At 36.1% G+C, this 21,034-nt stretch overlaps 1 long non-coding RNA gene across 1 annotated transcript; it reads right to left on the reverse strand.

Moving 5' to 3' along the window:
• Nucleotides 1-7,218: 7,218 nt before the first annotated feature.
• Nucleotides 7,219-7,979, reverse strand: LOC142171520 (uncharacterized). Its single transcript, XR_012701071.1, has 3 exons — nucleotides 7,776-7,979; nucleotides 7,427-7,567; nucleotides 7,219-7,346 (listed from the first exon to the last, which is right to left on the reverse strand). It is a non-coding gene; the product is annotated as an uncharacterized LOC142171520 (long non-coding RNA).
• Nucleotides 7,980-21,034: the final 13,055 nt, after the last annotated feature.

Raw genomic sequence — 21,034 nt, forward strand, 5'->3', positions numbered from 1 at the left:
GCAACATACACTAGGCGATTTCTTCCGGTTTGCCCCAAGCCTAGCCTTCGTGAACAAAGTTATTCGATACTTGTGTTGGTGAGAGGTAACCGATATTCGGTGCGAACAAGTTGGTCCGAATGCCGCCATCACTAAAAGGACGCTCTGATTCAGAAAACTTTGACCCTCTGCCTTGTGCTGCAATAGTGGACTCAACTTCCCGAATTTCTTGGTAATCAAACGACACTCAAAGTACCTTTTGTAGCGCAATGATCTGTCAAACAATGCACCAGTAGCATTTGATAAATTAATGCCCAGTAGTAATGGTCATGTTTCCAGCTTGTTAATTGTATGGATGATGTGCTCCTCCTTAATTTGATAATACTTTCTTTGTGGTCAGTTTTGATACATACGTCGTACCTTATCAACTTATAGATGTCAGTATCTTTCAACAACAACGACGACCCTCCAAACCTTAGAATATAATTTAAAACCATATCAAAGTTTAGGATTAAAATTGGACTTTTTCCCCCCAAAGAATTTGGGTAAGTGGAATTAGTGTTTTAACGTTTACCTACTATGAGACGAGGCGCAAGCTCCGAGGTTACGCCCCATGGATCTTTAAATTTGTTAATTTATAAATTAATAAAATAACATAATAGCATAAAAATATAGGAAGTACATTACAAGTTTAAGAAAAATACAAATAACTAAAAAAGCTCATAAAAATAAAATTTCTAGAATGTTTTTATCGGCATAAACAATCAATAATAATAATGTTACTATGAAATACAAATCAATAATAACGTCTTAACTTTTAAATATAAAAAAATCAAAATTTCTTAATAAATATTATTAAACAAAATTTATTACCTTCCTAAATGTAAATAATTATTAAACTTCACCAATGTTGTAATTTAGAATATTAATCCTTTTGCTATTATCAAACTTTTACACACAAGATCAATCTATCTTTTATACAAAAGAGATCTAAAAATGATACTTTCTTAATTTCAGTATTTTAAATGGCCATGAAGGCTCATTTCCTCCAATAGCAAGTGAAGAAATAAATTTTGGCTATCTATTTTAGATATTCGCTTTCACGTTTTCTCAATTAGTAAATCTATAATATTATGACTCGTTATTTAAGTTACTCTCAATCTTCATATTCCTATATATGAATAAAACTTTAATCATTCATTTGTTAAAGAGTTTTGATAGTCAATAGTGCTAATTAGGATATTTGACCCATGATTTGAGTAATAACGGTTGGGCGAGCCCCGAGTATTGGGCGTTATGCGTGTTTAAGGCGCACAGTCGGGCACTTAAGACGTAAGTCTCACAGAACTAAGCCCCACGCGTGAGTCTCATGGCGTTTTGATAGTGCCCCGCCCCCAGGCGAGTCTTGGGGCGAGTCCCGAAAAATCCTTTTGGATGCACTCGTGGAATCTACCAATTTCATGTTGAAGCTTCTTTAATGTCAAGAGCAAATAAAAAATGATTTAATAACAATAAGCGTATGAATGTATGAGAGGAGTTGCGAGAAAAATTGAATTATTTTGAATAAATAGCACATGCGCAAAATTGGACCTTTACCCATTATAGGAATTGATAAATTAATAATAGTAGAGCAGAAATACAATGAGGAAGTTGACCCACCAGTACTAGAAATAGCCATCTTTCTCCCTTGTTTATTTTGCAAGATGTGCTCCATCTCTCTTATTTATTTCTCTTATATAATAACGAAAAGATGACATTTTTTTCTTCTTATTTTGTCAAATCATTATTGCTTCTAGTCAATGTATCATATGCCACTTGGAGATAGTGAAGTTTTTATTGTCTGTTATCATAAAAAATAAGCTGAGATTATGTACCAACATCTGTGGTAGTGCACATTTGGCTGGAGATGACCGCAGAGTTATATTGTGGTGACTTTTTCAACATTAACTGGTTATATGGAATTTGTGTGTGTCCAATAATTATTCCCAAACTATGATGTGTTCGAGTTTTTTTTTAAAGTGTGTGAATGAAAAATGAAAGAGACACCTTTTGGATTGCACCTCATTATCTCACTCTTTCTTTGTCTATAAATTTAGAAGCTTGGCCTAATTTTTCAGAGATGGAAAATCTGAAAATTTCTCCCCTCTTTTCTACATTGTTGCATTATTTTCCAAATAAATATAAGTGTCAAGTGTGGTTTGCTCCGTTTGTTGAGTTTGCTGAAGTTCTGTGATTTGTAGTGCCGCTATCACAGATTAGTTATTCCGTTCTATCCTGGGAGGAATTAATCCATAACCTTGGGCAATAGTGAGGGGATTAAATTACTTAACGACACACTGTGAATTCAATGGGTTCGGAATTATTTTACGATTTGTTTATTGAACTAACGTTTATTTGCTTCTCTGATTTTCTGATTTTGAACACACTAATACCAACATGATGGTCTAATTCTCAGTTGTCAAGCCAAACTAACTTTTCAAATTTTATATGATAATGGTTAAAAATAAAGTAGTAAATAACATATTAAGTTATATTAGTAGTAATTGTTTTTACACTATCAATGTAGGTACGTTATTGGAAACGGATAAGTTGGAATTAAGAATGGATAGGTGTATGTTTATTGAATAGAAAATAAGGCAATTATTAACACAAATGCCTAATTTCTAGATAAGGACCATTTAATAAACTATGTTCCTAGAAGTAAACTAGTTTTACATGAACTAGGCAAATAAATAATTAGATGTTCAAGAACATCAAAATCCACATGTCGGAACTGATGCTCCATTGCATTTAAAGTAGTGAGAGTGACGTTTGAACAGTAAACATTGCAGTAAAAAGTCATTAATATTTCAATACTGTAAGGTAATGAAGGTAATATTAGTAGTATTTTATCAGAATGGCTGTGAAAGTTGTTGATGCATGTTATGAGTATAAGTGGAAAATTGTTGGGGCATATACCATTAACCATGAATTTAGATATAGTATATTCTAACAAATATCATGGTTAAAAGTATAAGTGGGAGATAATGCAAAGAAATAAGAATTTTCCTCCTTTGAAGTATCTATACCAAACAAAGACTCACCAAATTCTTTGTAATACAACCCTAATAAATCAATACAAATTACATATAACTAGAATATGATTTTGGATTATTATAATAATTCATTAGTAAAAGTTTGGTATGGTTTATGATTATAAATTACGAAGATAATCTAGAATAAGTAACCCCTACTTATTTATAGGTGGATCCACGATTTAAACTCAACGAATTCATTCTTTAAGAGTATTGCACTGAACTCATTGTATATTTAAATTGAGGGATCCACATCTAGTAACTGGTGGGCGCTCAAGCATTTAACGCATGTAAAAATAAATATTCCTCTATTTTACTTTATGTTGCACCCTTTCTTTTATTAATATGTTTTGAAAAGAAAGATGCCTTACTATATTGGAACAATTTAACTTTAAACTTCTCATTTTATTCATAATGATTAGTTTTTTACAATCACATGAATATGCATGACATATTTAAGATCATAAATTTTAAAATTATTCTTTTTTCCCTCTTAAATAGCATGTTCATTCAAATAACATAGATAAAAAAAATGGAAGAATACACAATATATCACTAAGAAGGGCATGAATAGTCGTTTTAAGACACCTAGTTAAAGAATAGCCTAATATCACGATCCAAAATCCCACCGGAGCCGTTATGGAGCCTAACATCGCTTGCTAGGCAAGCCAACAATAAATATGCAAACTTTAAACTTGAACAATGATAAGAAACAATCTCAAATAGCGGAATAACATAAATAACCGAAGTTATAATGACAATACAACTTAAGCCACCCAAAATCTGGTGTCACCGAGTGCATGAGTTTCATAGAGTACTAAATATAAAATTTGAACAAAATACAATACTGTTAGAAATAGTAATAATATAAGATAAAGGAGGGAACTTCAAGGCTTGAAAACAGAATAACATTGATACATTGAAATCTTAAAGCAAATTCGAATAAACAACTCACTAGCAACCACCTCTAACATCAAAAACTGGATCTACACATGAAATGCATAGTGTGGCTGTAACGACGCGACTGGTCGTTTTGTGTATTTGAGCCCTGCTTACTCTTTTGAAGTTTCCCGTATGTGCATTTCTAGTTTTATGACTTGCGGGGATGGTTGGTTTTGTTTCGGGGAGGTTTTGGATTGATTTGGAACAATTGGTTCTTAGTTTGGAAACTTAAGTTGGAAATATTGACCGAGATTTGACTTTTGTAAAAGCAACCATGGAACGGTATTTTGATGGTTTCAATAGATTTGTATGATGATTTCGGACTTAGGCGTGTGCTCGGAATTAAATTCGGAAGTTCCTAGGTTGATTCTGCTCTTTTGTGGAAAGTTGGCAATTTGAAGGTTTAGAAATTTTTTAAGTTTGACCATGGGTTGACTTTATGGTAATTGAATTTGGAATATAGTTTCAGGACTTGGATTAGGTCCGTTTTATCATTTGGAACTTGTACGCAAAGTTTGGTGTCATTCCGAGTTGGTTTGGTAGGAATCCGACGCTTGGTTATGATTTTAGTGATTCTTCAGTTTCATTGTGAATTCTATGTGTTTTGGTGTTCGATTCGTGGTTCCAGATATTATCTTAGTTTTTGAGCTCGTAAGCGAGTTCATATGATATATTTAGACTTGTGTGGATATTTGGTGTGAAGTCCCAAGGGCTCGGGTGAGTTTCAGACTATTTGGAATTTAGTTTCAGGTTGCTGGTGTTCTGGTGCTGCAGTTATCTCAATTGTGAGCACCAGTTCCCAAGTGCGAAATGGGCAAGGGGTGTCAGGTTTCGCAAATGTGACACCTTTATCGCATTTGCGAAGTTGGTACTGGGCTTGGACAGGTCGCTTTTGCGACCACTTGGACGCTTTTACGAATAAGGTTGGCATCGCAATTGCGAAGCCCATGTCGCAATTGCAACATCTTCTTAGACTGACATGGTTTTCTTTTGAGATCCCATGTGTCGCATCTGCGGTTGTTTATATTTGTAAACCCCTGATCGCATTTGCAACTTCTGCAGATGAGGTAAGTATCTTGCCTACTTTGTGTGTGAAAATTACCCTTTAGGATTTGGTCTAATTTTAAATATTTGTGCTAGACATGTACATAAGGTGACGAGTGTGTACACATGCGTATGTATTATAATTGACCGGTTAGACCTTAGGCTATTAATATGCCGTAAATTGGTGTTGTTTGTTATATGAAGCACGTTTTTTTGTTGTTCACTCCCCGCACCCTTGTGTTATTGTTGTGATTTTTGTACATATTGTTGTTGAGCCATGGACTATATTGTTGTGGCTTTGGTATTGTCATTTGGGAAATATTGTGGCACATGTGCATGTGTAGTGCAGGTTAATGGTTGTGTTGTGAATGAGATGCACATGTGGCGACATAAGGGTGGTGTATTGATGAGCATGCAGCGAGATAAGTGGTCTTATGCGCGTGTTGTAAGTAAGGGAAAATCTTTATTGTGATGCACACGTGGCGAGATAAGGGAGCTTATGCACGTGTAGCTATATAGGGGGAAATATTTCAATGTGAAGCTCACGCGTTATCATAAAGGTGGCTTGTTGATTATGATATATGGTATCTCGGGGCGATTCTTGTCGTTAATCTTGTGTCGAAACGGGTTGATGATTTGAACATATCATTCTTTTCCTTAAATGATTTCATTTTTGTGTTTTACGAGTTGTTGGTTAATTTTTCGTGTTATTACATGCCCTATTCCTTGTTGCTATTCATTTTGTCATACTTTCCATTGTTAGTTTTATATCGATATTCTGCACATGTTATTTGTGTAGTGAGTGTCTTGACTTGAACCTCGTCACTACTCTACCAAGATTAGTCTTGATACTTATTGTGTACCGATTGTGATGTACTCATATTACACTTCTACACATTTTTGTACAGATCTAGGTACCTCAGATCGTGTTGGTTGCTAGAGAGTCGAGCCAAAGTTGTGGAGACTTCAAAGTATACCTGTTGTTCCGCTCGCAAGCCTCGAAGTCACCTTATATTGTTTCTTTATTACTGTTTATGTATCCCAAATAGTGATATACACTTTGATCCTTATTATGTATTTTTTGTAGAGCTTATGACTCCGTATTACCGGATTTTGGGATGTATTGCTGTTGAATTCACTTTACAGCTATATTATGGCATTTTTCAGTTTTTATTTTATAGTTAAGTTATTTTATTCTGTTAATCTCATCATGTTGTACCTAGTCTTAGAGACTAAGTGCCATCACGCCCCTCAAGGTAGAATTTTGGGTCGTGACAAGTTGGTATTAGACCTTTAGGTTCATAGGTTCTACGAGTCATAAGCAAGTTTAATAGAGTCTTGAGGATCGGTATGGAGACGTCTGTACTTATCTTTGAGAGGCTACAGAACTATTAGGTAATTTCACTTCTTTCATTCCTTATCGTGCGGATTTATGAATTTTGAAGTTTGAGCCTTTGTCTTTCTAGTCTCTCACAGATGGTAAGGACATGAGCTTCAGTTACTGATGATGCTGCCCTCGATGCTGGTGTTGCTAGAGGCCGGGGCATAGATCGAGGCAGAGGCGGAGAAAATTCTACAGCGAGGGGCTGTGTTAGGGCCGCGGCTGAGGAGCCACCAGTAGTTTCAGAGGCGGAGAAAATTCGTTCGCACAATTGTATTCATTCGCGTAACTAATACAACATGTATCAACTGTAATCAAGGCGAATTACAAGTTGTATACAAAGGATACAAGTGTATACAGAGGTGTATACAAGTATTCAACGAATACCACCCAGGCGAAATACAGAAATATAGAAAAATAAAATGCTCATGTTGAGAGCCGAACTCAAGCTCCGCTAATTAAGCGGGGCCTCTAACCAATTGAGCTAGGAGAGCTTGTTACTCTCTTATTTCAGTTCAAAACAATTAATCTCTAGTTTCATGGATTTGCTATAAAATTCAAAAATAGCTACGAATGGTAAATTTGCTGAAAGTATAGCTACGAATGGTAAATACAGTGTATATGTTTGATGTGTCGCATAATTTTCCCTAAAAATTATAATTTGGTTAATTCACAGAAATCTCGTATTAACAAGATTATAGAAAAGACAGTTTATCACTTTTTCAACCTTGTATTTCTCCTTCTATCTAGTACAATGTATGGACAAGTTGATCAATGATCAAATAAAAAACAAAAGAAATTGAGACGGCCAAACATAACAAAAAGTGTTCAAAGGGCTACAGACAAAAGAGTAATTAAGGGTACCTGGATACCAGAGATTGCCCTGACAACAGTGGTTTTGCCATGTGCTACATGGCCAATGAGGCCTAACAAAAGTTTAAACCATTTTATTAGTCCATAATTAACTTGCCCAGGAAAACAAGAATGGGGTTATAATAAAAATTACCAATGTTGATTGTAGGCTGCCTGGATATAACTTCAGGTGAAAGTGGATGTAGTTTCGTTACATCCAGCTTTCTTAAATCCTGCTCCATTATTATCTCTTTCTGAGCCATCTTCTTCAACATTCAGAAAAAATTGCTCAATCCTGTATGCAAGAACCAAGATTAGTATCTTTTAATTCAGACTAGGATCGGAATCATTGATTCTATAAAGAAAGAGAAAAAGTAAATAAATATACACACTTTACCCGGACATAAATACTATTGACATTCAATACTGAAATTAGCATTAACACTATTGACTACCCAAACACCATAATACATATAATTGATCACAATATATGAAAATTTCACCTTAAAAGAGAGAAACTAGTTTCAAAAGTTCTGTTTTGATCTGCCTTTCTGATGGGCACTTGTGAATTTGAAATTGAGATTGGTAAGGCTGCTATCAAGAAGAAGATCGCCATGGTGCTCTGAAACTTTGTTAGATTAGGCGAAAACTCCCATGGAGAATTAGGGTTTATTTAATGACGTATGTTTGAATTAATACGGAAGATGAGAAGTTCCTTTTTTATGACTGTCTATATATAACCTTCTCATGGTGGGACCCAACTGAATTTTTTCCGATTCTACTTTGAACAAAAACAAATAAAAACAATAAAAAGCAGTGCTATTCTTGGGCTCCAAGTAATATACGGGTTCCAAGTAACAACTTGTAAAGTACTTATTGTATTACCGTATTCTTGTCGTTATGTAAGATAAAAATACTATGATTTGTTGTGGTCACATAATTACTTTAGTTTTTTCCTTTTTTTCCCTTACTAATATTTTATTTTACTTTTTACCTTATTTTTTTTTTATTGTGACCACTATTTTAGTGCAATCCCATAAATAGAAGAAAATCAAAGTAGCAACAAGGAGAAGAAAAATAAAAATCTAGAATGCTAAGTGGAAAATAATTTCCAAACAGATTTAGGCCTTGTTTGTCCATAAACGTTTTTCCTTTTTTTCAATTTTTTTTTCCAAAAATGTGTTTGTCCATGAAGTTTTACAAGTTTTTCGAAAATGAGTTTTTCAAAAAATATTTTCAGAAAAGTTTTTTTCCCCGTTCACAAAATTACAACATTTTTTCAAGTGAAATGCATGTCCAAACATAATTTTAAAATACAAATACCATTTTTAAACTTAACTCCAAATACTACTATTTTTTAAAAAAATTACAAATTTTTATGTCCAAACGCCTACTTAGTTCTTTTTTTTTTTTTATACATAAAAGCCACCATGGTGGTGTGAGGGTTAAGGCATGACCCCCAACCTGTATATTACCAAAATTCAAAAAGTAAACACATGGAGTAGGGGGCATAATGCCTAACCTCTCCAAAGTACATATGTGAGTTGGATGTCACCAACTTTAAATTCATGTGAGGCATGCAAAAATTACATTGTGCCCGAGCAGTAGCTTGATCTGCTTGAGATATACAGAGAAGGGAATCTCCTTGGTTAAGGTTTGTTAGGATACATATAACAAAAAAGATAATTACATCATTATTTATGGATAATATCATGGCTCCTCTTGATTTGTCTGATTCTAAAGCATGAAAGTTGGTCCTTTTCCATTCTGAAACCACCTCTAGCTGAAAGAGGTAACTCCCTAATATGGCAAAAGGTCTCAGCTTCTAACAAAAGTTGTAAGCCCGCCCCATACTTAGCCAGTGCAATAACAATTTTATTTCCCTCTCTGTAGCAGTGCTGGATTATAATACTTTGAGAGTGAATGATTTGTCTCATACTTCTTATGTGGTCAACCAATTCTCAGGGAGTATTGTAAATATCCTTAGTGATATTCATAACCATCAAGGAGTCCATTTTCACGATAACATTGTGAATGCTACTATTCTTATACCACTGCAAAGCATGTAAAGCTACTTGAACTTCAGATTGGTTGTTAGTGCAGAATTGTAAAGCTTTAACAAATGCCATGATAAGCTCTCCATTTATGTTTCTAACAACACCACCTATGCCCGCGATCTTCATAGTTATATTGCTACTTCCACCTGTATTAATTTTTATGCCTACCCCACCATATTGCTTTGCTAATGATTATATGCATGTGATCCTTTATATTACAGTAAAGCTGGTGCCAAGTCCAGTTCATATCTACAACAATTCCATTCTTTTTCATGAAAATCTTCAAGTGAAAAAGAACATCATACCATATCCTTAAAACTGAAGTTCTCTTATCTCCATATTTGATTGCACATCTATTCTTCCATAGTTCCCAACATATAAATATTGGGGCTGCCTGGCATAAGGATCTGATCATAATATTCTTGTTATTATTAGTTGTCCAATCCTTCAAGGTGTAAGCAATAGAGAGAGTTGGACTTGATTCCAAGAGGACATGCAAAGAAATTCCAAATTAGAAATACAAATTTCCTTAGAACTTCATCCCCAAGAAGTTTGCCTTTCATAGCTCTCCAAAAATTGCATGACATTTTAAAAAGGATGTTGTTTCTCCGGACATTATTTCAAATTGTGAGAGCCTCAATTTTTGTCTGATAAGATTGAAGGCAGAGGAACATATGAAATCTCCAGTGGTGGTAGCTATCCAGATTGGAATATTCACATGTTGTCAATCACCTATTGGGATCTTAATAATATGATTGAGAAGATTGGTTGGAATCAATTTGGACACATTATCACTTGACTTTACATAGTCAATCGTGATAATTCCTCTAGAGAGTAATTGCCTAACGGTTTTATGTCTTCGTCGTATATGACGAGATTTACCGTTATACATAACGCTCCCAGCCCTTCCAATTGCCGCTTGACTATCACAATGTATGTATATTGGTGCCAACGGTTTGGGCCAAAATGGAATGTCTTCCAAGAAATTCCGGAGCCATTCAGCTTCTTCACCGGCTTTATCTAAGGCTATGAATTCAGCCTCCATTGTAGAGCGGGCAATACATGTTTGTTTGGACGACTTCCAAGATACCGCTCCTCCACCAATAGTGAATATATATCCACTTGTGGACTTAGAATCAGTTGAACCGGTGATCCAATTTGCATCACAGTATCCCTCAATCACCGCAGGGAAATTACTGTAGTGCAATTCAAAGTTCTGGGTATGATCTAAATATCCCAAACCTCGTTTCATTGCCATCCAATGAGATTGGCCTGGATTGCTCGTATATCGACTCAGTTTACTTATAGCACAAGCTATGTCTGGTCGTGTACAATTCTTGATATACATTAAGCATCCCAATACACGAGCATAATCCAATTGTGATATGCTTTGGCCTTTGTTCTTTGCTAATGCAAGATTCACGTCAATTGGAGTCTTTGCAACTTTAAAGCCCAAGTGCTTGAATATTTCAAGTACTGTCTTAATATAATGAGATTGTGACAATGCCAGACCTTGAGGAGTCTTATGGATCTTAATTCCAAGAATTAAATCAGCAACTCCCAAGTCTTTCATATCAAACTTGCTATTGAGCATACGCTTAGTAGCATTTATGTTGGCAATGTCATTACTCATTATCAGCATATCATCCACATATAGGCAAACAATGACTATGTGATTTGGAACATTTTTAATGTACACACATTCATCACATTCATTTATCTTAAAATCATTTGACAACATTGTTTGGTCAAATTTTGCATGCCATTGTTTGGGTGCTTGTTTTAGTTCGTAAAGAGACTTAACAAGTCTACATACCTTCTTTTCTTTACCTGGAACCACAAACCCTTCAGGTTGTTCCATGTAAATTTCTTCCTCCAACTCTCCATTTAAGAAGGCTGTCTTAACATCCATTTGATGAATTTCAAGACCATACACTGCAGCTAATGCTACTAACATCCGTATGGACGTAATTCTTGTAACTGGAGAGTATGTATCAAAGTAGTCTAGACCTTCTCGTTGTCTATACCCTTTGACTACGAGCCTTGCCTTGAATTTATCAATAGTGCCATCATCTTTGATTTTTCTCTTAAAAATCCATTTAGAACCCAAAGGTTTATTTCTAGGAGGAAGATCAACCAATTCCCATGTATGGTTGTTCAATATGGATTCTATTTCACTATTGACTACCTCTTTCCAAAACAATGATTCCGAAGAAGTCATAGCTTCTTTAAATGTTTGAGGCTCATTCTCCAATAAGAAAGTCACAAAATCTGGTCCAAATGAAGTAGACGTTCTTTTACGTTTACTACGTCTTGGATTCTCCTGATTACATGTACTTTCTCTTGTTTCTTCCCGAGGTCGTTTAGATCCTTCCCCAAACGACTCACATTCCTTTTTATACGGATATATATTTTCAAAGAACTCAGCATTATCTGATTCTATAACCGTATTATTATGAATGTCGGGATTTTCTGATTTATGAACCAGAAATCGATATGCTTTACTATTTGTCGCATGTCCTATGAAAACACAATCAACGGTTTTCGGTCCTATCTTTACCCTTTTGGGTTTAGGAACTTGCACTTTTGCCAAACACCCCCACACTTTAAAATAATTCAAGTTGGGCTTCCTTCCTTTCCATTGTTCATATGGAATGGATTGTGTTTTGCTATGGGGCACTCGATTTAATATTCGATTAGCCGTAAGAATGGCTTCCCCCCACAAGTTCTGTGGCAAACCAGAACTTATCAACAACGCATTCATCATCTCCTTTAATGTGCGATTCTTTCTTTCCACAATCCCATTAGATTGGGGCGTGTAAGGGGCTGTTGTTTGATGAATAATTCCATATTCTAAACATATTTCTCCAAAAGGAGATTCATATTCACCACCCCTATCACTTCTTATCATTTTTACTTTCTTGTTAAGTTGCGTTTCAACTTCATTTTTGTATTGCCTGAATGCGTCTATTGCTTCATCTTTACTATTCAGTAAGTAAACATAGCAATATCGAGTACCATCGTCAATCAAAGTTATGAAATACTTCTTTCCACCGCGAGATGGTATTGACTTCATGTCACAAATATCTGTGTGAATTAAGTCTAAAGGATTTGAATTCCTTTCAACTAACTTATAAGGATGTTTAACATACTTAGATTCCACACATATTTGACATCTTAATTTTTCGCATTCAAACTTGGGCAGTATTTCCAAGTTAATCATTTTCCGCAAGGTTTTATAATTGACATGACCCAAACGTACATGCCATAAATCATTTGACTCAAGTAAGTAAGAAGAAGCTGAAATATTATTATTATTATTTTCAACCACCATTACATTTAGATTGAAAAGGCCCTCGGTGAGGTAACCTTTTCCTACAAATATTTCATTCTTACTAATTACAACCTTGTTGGACACAAAAACGAACTTAAAACCGTGCTTAACAAGAAGTGCAGTAGAGACTAAATTCTTTCTCATTTCGGGAACATGAAGGACATTATTCAAAGTCATGACCTTGCAAGAAGTCATTTTCAGAAATATCTTCCCATATCCTTCAACTTTTGCTGTTGAAGCATTTACCATATAGACTGTCTCTCCGGGTTCAGCAAGAGCATAGGTAGCAAAAGCCTCTCTAACTGCACAAACATGGCGAGTGGCTCCTGAATCAAACCACCACAGTTTAGGATTTCCCACCAAGTTACATTCAGAGAGCATGGCACACAAGTTATCAACATCATCATGGTTTACTACCATGTTTGCTTGACCCCTTTTCTTGTCTTTCTTCGGAGCACAACACTCCGTAGACTTGTGTCCGGTTTTCCCACAGTTGTAGCAGTTTCCACTGAACCGCTTCTTGCTTGGGTTGTATTTCGGACCAGAAGCCTTCTTCCTCTTCTTGTTTGCTTCAACAATATTTTCTCCCATTATTGTTGAATTTCCACGGCCTCTCCTTTCAGCAGCTTTATTGTCCTCTTCGATTCTCAACCTAACAATGAGATCTTCAAGGGACATTTTCTTTCATTTGTGTTTCAAATAATTTTTGAAGTCCTTCCACAATGGAGGAAACTTCTCAATCATTGCTGCTACTTGGAATGCTTCGTTGATTCAAGACCTTCAGCAAGTAGATCATGAATAATCACTTGCAATTCCTGGACTTGAGTAATAACAGACTTGCTATCTACCATTTTGTAGTCCAGAAATTTTGCGGCAACGAATTTCTTCATCCCGGCATCTTCAGTTTTATATTTCTTTTCAAGCGCATTCCACAATTCTTTAGATGTCTCCATGCTACTGTATACATTATACAGATTATCATCCAGTCCGCTAAGAATATAATTCTTGCATAAAAAATCAGAATGCTTCCACTCTTCAATCACGAGAAAGCGTTCATTATCTGGAGTTTTATCCGGCAGATCAGGAACATCTTCCTTGATGAACTTCTGTAAACATAACGTAGTTAGGTAGAAGAACATCTTCTGCTGCCAGCGCTTGAAATCAATCCCGGAAAATTTTTCAGGTTTTTCTGCCGGTGCCAACGCCGGTGTTCGGCTTGTCGATGCGTTGGCAGTCACTATCGGGACAGCTTGGTTTTCGTTTTCAGTCATCATTTTTTCTGTAAAAGAATGACACAAACAAACGTTTAATACACGTTTTCAAACTGAAGTAAAAATCACGTAGATTTTAATCTCCAACAAAACTCCACGAAGGCTTTACTCTCCAAAACGGGAGTACACAAAACCACAAAGGTTTTAGTTTGCAGAATAATAAGAATAATACAAATACAGAAATAAATATTAAATTCCTTAAGATTGTTATTCCCGCCAATATTGTTGTATTTGTAAATAATAATTCTACAAAATATAAGTTAACGTAATGAAACAGTAATAAATTCGAGCCCACTGAATTCACAGTGTTTCCTTAAGGAATTTAATCCCCTCCTAGTACCCAAGGCAATGGATTATTTCCTCCCAGGATAGAACGAATAACACACTGGTGTAGCGGTACTTCAAACCCCAGTGTTTCAGCGAACACAAAGTTCGGTAGCAAATCACACTTACAGTTGCTTTGTTTGAAGTTAAAAACAATGCAGAACGAAGGAGTATATACTCAGAAAAACGTATGGAAGTTCTGAGTGGAAGGAGTGCAATGTATAGCCAATTTGTTGAGCGAATTGTATGTTGTGTGTTTAGTGTCTTTCTTCAACATCTGCTGCTCATATATATAGCAGAAAAATGTTGAAGAAGACCAAACGTCCACCCTTGATGGTGGAGCAAGCATTACATATTTGTGGAGCAAGCACTTCATGTTTGTGGAGCAAGCACTTCATGGTGGGAAGACCATTATCCGGCTGCCAAATTATCAATACACGGATTGGAAAATATCCGTTACAAATACGGATAATCTTACGTTAATATTTACTATTAACAAATAAATTTGGTCCAAAAAATTAATCAATCAATCGATCATTTGACCAAATCCAAATCCAAATCCAAATCCGAAGCCGAAGCCGAAGCCGAAGCCGTAGCCGTAGCCGTAGCCGTAGCCGAAGCCGAGCCGAGCGAGCGAGCGACGACGACGGCGCGAGGCTTGCTTTCTTCTTAACTCTTTAAGAGCTACAAGAAGAGCAATTATATATATACCCACCAAAAATGTCTTCCACTTCCAATATGGGACAATGTCTCATTGTTAAGAGGGGGAAACTTAAAATTTTACTCAAAATTTCATTTTCCCTCCATTTCCCATTCACCCTCATTTTAAGAATATTACATCTTAAAAAATTAAAACCTCAACAATCCCCCACATGAATGGGGAATGGCTATATCACGGAAGTATGCATGGAAAAACTGTGTGATTTACAAGCAAGGATTAATCGCATCTGGATAAGTAGGTTTCCCTTTGAACTTTCCGTAGTAAACTTATGTCGGATATACTCGGTCAATCGGTAGATTTGATATCTTTGAACCGTCGATCTTTGGTGTATACCTAGACAACCATAAGTCACACAATCAACCCTTAACCGTCTTTGGTTCTCATTGTTGTGTTCGTTTCAGCCATGAACACCGCCTGGTTTCATAAGTGCGTAGAGAACTGGCCTTACAAAGTTCTCCTTGAAGCGGCTAACACTTCACACTTACATAGGTGATTCCTAAACGTGTCATCCTGTAGATACACTATTTGATATACCCCGTATCAAATTTAGAAATTATTAAAAAGCCTTAATGCTTTATCCTTGGTACTGAACATTGTCTCATCACGAGAATGGACTAAAATTTTATTTGACAATGTTGAACCGTCATTAATGACTTTGTTTGATCTCCTTGAACCTAGATCTTGGGATCTCCAGTCTTCTAGGTAGAGTTACCGCCACAATGACTTTTTCTCGGCCAAAGCCCCATTCCCCTTGATGATTTCTCAACTACCTCTCTAGTTAGGCCTTTTGTAAGTGGATCCGACACATTATCACTTGACTTTACATAGTCAATCGTGATAATTCCTCTAGAGAGTAATTGCCTAACGGTTTTATGTGTTCGTCGTATATGACGAGATTTACCGTTATACATAACGCTCCCAGCCCTTCCAATTGCCGCTTGACTATCACAATGTATGCATATTGGTGCCAACGGTTTGGGCCAAAATGGAATGTCTTCCAAGAAATTCCAGAGCCATTCAGCTTCTTCACCGGCTTTATCTAAGGCTATGAATTCAGCCTCCATTGTAGAAAGGGCAATACATGTTTGTTTGGACGACTTCCAAGATACCGCTCCTCCACCAATAGTGAATACATATCCACTTGTGGACTTAGAATCAGTTGAACCGGTGATCCAATTTGCATCACAGTATCCCTCAATCACCGCAGGGAAATTACTGTAGTGCAATTCAAAGTTCTGGGTATGTTCTAAATATCTCAAAACTCGTTTCATTGCCATCCAATGAGATTGGCCTGGATTGCTCGTATATCGACTCAGTTTACTTATAGCACAAGCTATGTCTGGTCGTGTACAATTCTTGATATACATTAAGCATCCCAATACACGAGCATAATCCAATTGTGATATGCTTTGGCCTTTGTTCTTTGCTAATGCAAGATTCACGTCAATTGGAGTCTTTGCAACTTTAAAGCCCAAGTGCATGAATCTTTCAAGTACTGTTTTAATATAATGAGATTGTGACAATGCCAGACCTTGAGGAGTCTTATGGATCTTAATTCCCAGAATTAAATCAGCAACTCCCAAGTCTTTCATATCAAACTTGCTATTGAGCATACGCTTAGTAGCATTTATGTTGGCAATGTCATTACTCATTATCAGCATATCATCCACATATAGGCAAACAATGACTATGTGATTTGGAACATTTTTAATGTACACACATTCATCACATTCATTTATCTTAAAATCATTTGACAACATTGTTTGGTCAAATTTTGCATGCCATTGTTTGGGTGCTTGTTTTAGTCCGTAAAGAGACTTAACAAGTCTACATACCTTCTTTTCTTTACCTGGAACCACAAACCCTTCAGGTTGTTCCATGTAAATTTCTTCCTCCAACTCTCCATTTAAGAAGGCTATCTTAACATCCATTTGATGAATTTCAAGACCATACACTGCAGCTAATGCTACTAACATCCGTATGGACGTAATTCTTGTAACTGGAGAGTATGTATCAAAGTAGTCTAGACCTTCTCGTTGTCTATACCCTTTGACTACGAGCCTTGCCTTGAATTTATCAATAGTGCCATCATCTTTGATTTTTCTCTTAAAAATCCATTTAGAACCCAAAGGTTTATTTCTAGGAGGAAGATCAACCAATTCCCATGTATGGTTGTTCAATATGGATTCTATTTCACTATTGACTACCTCTTTCCAAAACAATGATTCCGAAGAAGTCATAGCTTCTTTAAATGTTTGAGGCTCATTCTCCAATAAGAAAGTCACAAAATCTGGTCCAAATGAAGTAGACGTTCTTTTACGTTTACTACGTCTTGGATTCTCCTGATTACATGTACTTTCTCTTGTTTCTTCCCGAGGTCGTTTAGATCCTTCCCCAAACGACTCACATTCCTTTTTATACGGATATATATTTTCAAAGAACTCAGCATTATCTGATTCTATAACCGTATTATTATGAATGTCGGGATTTTCTAATTTATGAACCAGATATCGATATGCTTTACTATTTGTCGCATATCCTATGAAAACACAATCAACGGTTTTCGGTCCTATCTTTACCCTTTTGGGTTTAGGAACTTGCACTTTTGCCAAACACCCCCACACTTTAAAATAATTCAAGTTGGGCTTCCTTCCTTTCCATTGTTCATATGGAATGGATTGTGTTTTGCTATGGGGCACTCGATTTAATATTCGATTAGCCGTAAGAATGGCTTCCCCCCACAAGTTCTGTGGCAAACCAGAACTTATCAACAATGCATTCATCATCTCCTTTAATGTGCGATTCTTTCTTTCCGCAATCCCATTAGATTGGGGCGTGTAAGGGGCTGTTGTTTGATGAATAATTCCATATTCTAAACATATTTCTCCAAAAGGAGATTCATATTCACCACCCCTATCACTTCTTATCATTTTTACTTTCTTGTTAAGTTGCGTTTCAACTTCATTTTTGTATTGCCTGAATGCGTCTATTGCTTCATCTTTACTATTCAGTAAGTAAACATAGCAATATCGAGTACCATCGTCAATAAAAGTTATGAAATACTTCTTTCCACCGCGAGATAGTATTGACTTCATGTCACAAATATCTGTGTGAATTAAGTCTAAAGGATTTGAATTCCTTTCAACTGACTTATAAGGATGTTTAACATACTTAGATTCCACACATATTTGACATCTTAATTTTTTGCATTCAAACTTGGGCAGTACTTCCAAGTTAATCATTTTCTGCAAGGTTTTATAATTGACATGACCCAAACGTACATGCCATAAATCATTTGACTCAAGTAAGTAAGAAGAAGCTGAAATATTATTATTATTTTCAACCACCATTACATTTAGATTGAAAAGGCCCTCGGTGAGGTAACCTTTTCCTACAAATATTTCATTCTTACTAATTACAACCTTGTTGGACACAAAAACGCACTTAAAACCGTGCTTAACAAGAAGTCCAGTAGAGACTAAATTCTTTCTCATTTCGGGAACATGAAGGACATTGTTCAAAGTCATGACCTTGCCAGAAGTCATTTTCAGAAATATCTTCCCATATCCTTCAACTTTTGCTGTTGAAGCATTTCCCATATAGACTGTCTCTCCGGGTTCAGCAAGAGCATAGGTAGCAAAAGCCTCTCTAACTGCACAAACATGGCGAGTGGCTCCTGAATCAAACCACCACAGTTTAGGATTTCCCACCAAGTTACATTCAGAGAGCATGGCACACAAGTTATCAACATCATCATGGTTTACTACCATGTTTGCTTGACCCCTTTTCTTGTCTTTCTTCGGAGCACGACACTCCGTAGACTTGTGTCCGGTTTTCCCACAGTTGTAGCAGTTTCCACTGAACCGCTTCTTGCTTGGGTTGTATTTCGGACCAGAAGCCTTCTTCCTCTTCTTGTTTGCTTCAACAATATTTGCTCCCATTATTGTTGAATTTCCACGGCCTCTCCTTTCAGCAGCTTTATTGTCCTCTTCGATTCTCAACCGAACAATGAGATCTTCAAGGGACATTTCCTTTCGTTTGTGTTTCAAATAATTTTTGAAGTCCTTCCACAATGGAGGCAACTTCTCAATCATTGCTGCTACTTGGAATGCTTCGTTGATTACAAGACCTTCAGCAAGTAGATCATAAATAATCACTTGCAATTCCTGGACTTGAGTAATAACAGACTTGCTATCTACCATTTTGTAGTCCAGAAATTTTGCGGCAACGAATTTCTTCATCCCGGCATCTTCAGTTTTATATTTATTTTCAAGCGCATTCAATAATTCTTTGGATGTCTCCATGCTACTGTATACATTATACAGATTATCATCCAGTCCGCTAAGAATATAATTCTTGCATAAAAAATCAGAATGCTTCCACGCTTCAATCACGAGAAAGCGTTCATTATCTGGAGTTTTATCCGGCAGATCAGGAACATCTTCCTTGATGAATTTCTGTAAACATAACGTAGTTAGGTAGAAGAACATCTTCTGGTGCCAGCGCTTGAAATCAATCCCGAAAAATTTTTCGGGTTTTTCTGCCGGTGCCAACACCGGTGTTCGGCTTGTCGATGCGTTGGCAGTCACTATCGGGACAGCTTGGTTTTCGTTTTCAGTCATCATTTTTTCTGTAAAAGAATGACACAAACAAACGTTTAATACACGTTTTCAAACTGAAGTAAAAATCACGTAGATTTTAATCTCCAACAAAACTCCACGAAGGCTTAACTCTCCAAAACGGGAGTACACAAAACCACAAAGGTTTTAGTTTGCAGAATAATAAGAATAATACAAATACAGAAATAAATATTAAATTCCTTAAGATTGTTATTGCCCGTCAATATTGCTGTATTTGTAAATAATAATTCTGCAAAATAAAAGTTAACGTAATGAAATAGTTATAAATTCGAGACCACTGAATTCACAGTGTTTCCTTAAGGAATTGAATCCCCTCCTAGTACCCAAGGCAATGGATTATTTCCTCCCAGGATAGAACGAATAACACACTGGTGTAGCGGTACTTCAAACCCCAGTGTTTTAGCGAACACAAAGTTCGGTAGTAAATCACACTTACAGTTGCTTTGTTTGAAGTTAAAAACAACGCAGAACGAAGGAGTATATACTCAGAAAAACGTATGGAAGTTCTGAGTGGAAGGAGTGCAATGTATAGCCAATTTGTTGAGCGAATTGTATGTTGTGTGTTTAGTGTCTTTCTTCAACATATGCTGCTCATATATATAGCAGAAAAATGTTGAAGAAGACCAAACGTCCACCCTTGATGGTGGAGCAAGCATTACATATTTGTGGAGCAAGCACTTCATGTTTGTGGAGCAAGCACTTCATGGTGGGAAGACCATTATCCGGCTGCCAAATTATCAATACACGGATTGAAAAATATCCGTTATAAATACGGATAATCTTACGTTAATATTTACTATTAACAAATAAATTTGGTCCAAAAAATTAATCAATCAATCGATCATTTGACCAAATCCAAATCCAAATCCAAATCCAAATCCGAATCCGAAGCCGTAGCCGTAGCCGAAGCCGAGCCGAGCGAGCGACGACGATGACGGCGCGAGACTTGCTTTCTTCTTAACTCTTTAAGAGCTACAAGAAGAGCAATTATATATATACCCACCAAAAATGTCTTCCTCTTCTAATATGGGACAATGTCTCATTGTTAAGAGGGGGAAACTTAAAATTTTACTCAAAATTTCATTTTCCCTCCATTTCCCATTCACCCTCATTTTAAGAATATTCATCTTAAAAGAAAAACCTCAACAATTTTTTAAACTGATTAGCAAAGCAAATTAACACTGAGGAAGTTCCATGACACCTTGTTATAAGATTTAGTCATGTATTCTTTTATCATCATATTACCCCGTTTATTATTTTTCTTAATATCTTAAACTATCTCCTGAGTCAAAAGAATATTCTCGATAATGAGTCTTCTTTTAATGAAGCTAGTCTGGTTCTCAGCTATTAGTCTAGAGAGCAAATCAATTATTCTGTTGGATATTATCTTGGAGATAATCTTGTTTGAGAAGTTA

The sequence above is a fragment of the Nicotiana tabacum genome, chromosome 17 (assembly GCF_000715075.1).
Source record: "Nicotiana tabacum cultivar K326 chromosome 17, ASM71507v2, whole genome shotgun sequence".
Taxonomy (NCBI): domain Eukaryota; kingdom Viridiplantae; phylum Streptophyta; class Magnoliopsida; order Solanales; family Solanaceae; genus Nicotiana; species Nicotiana tabacum.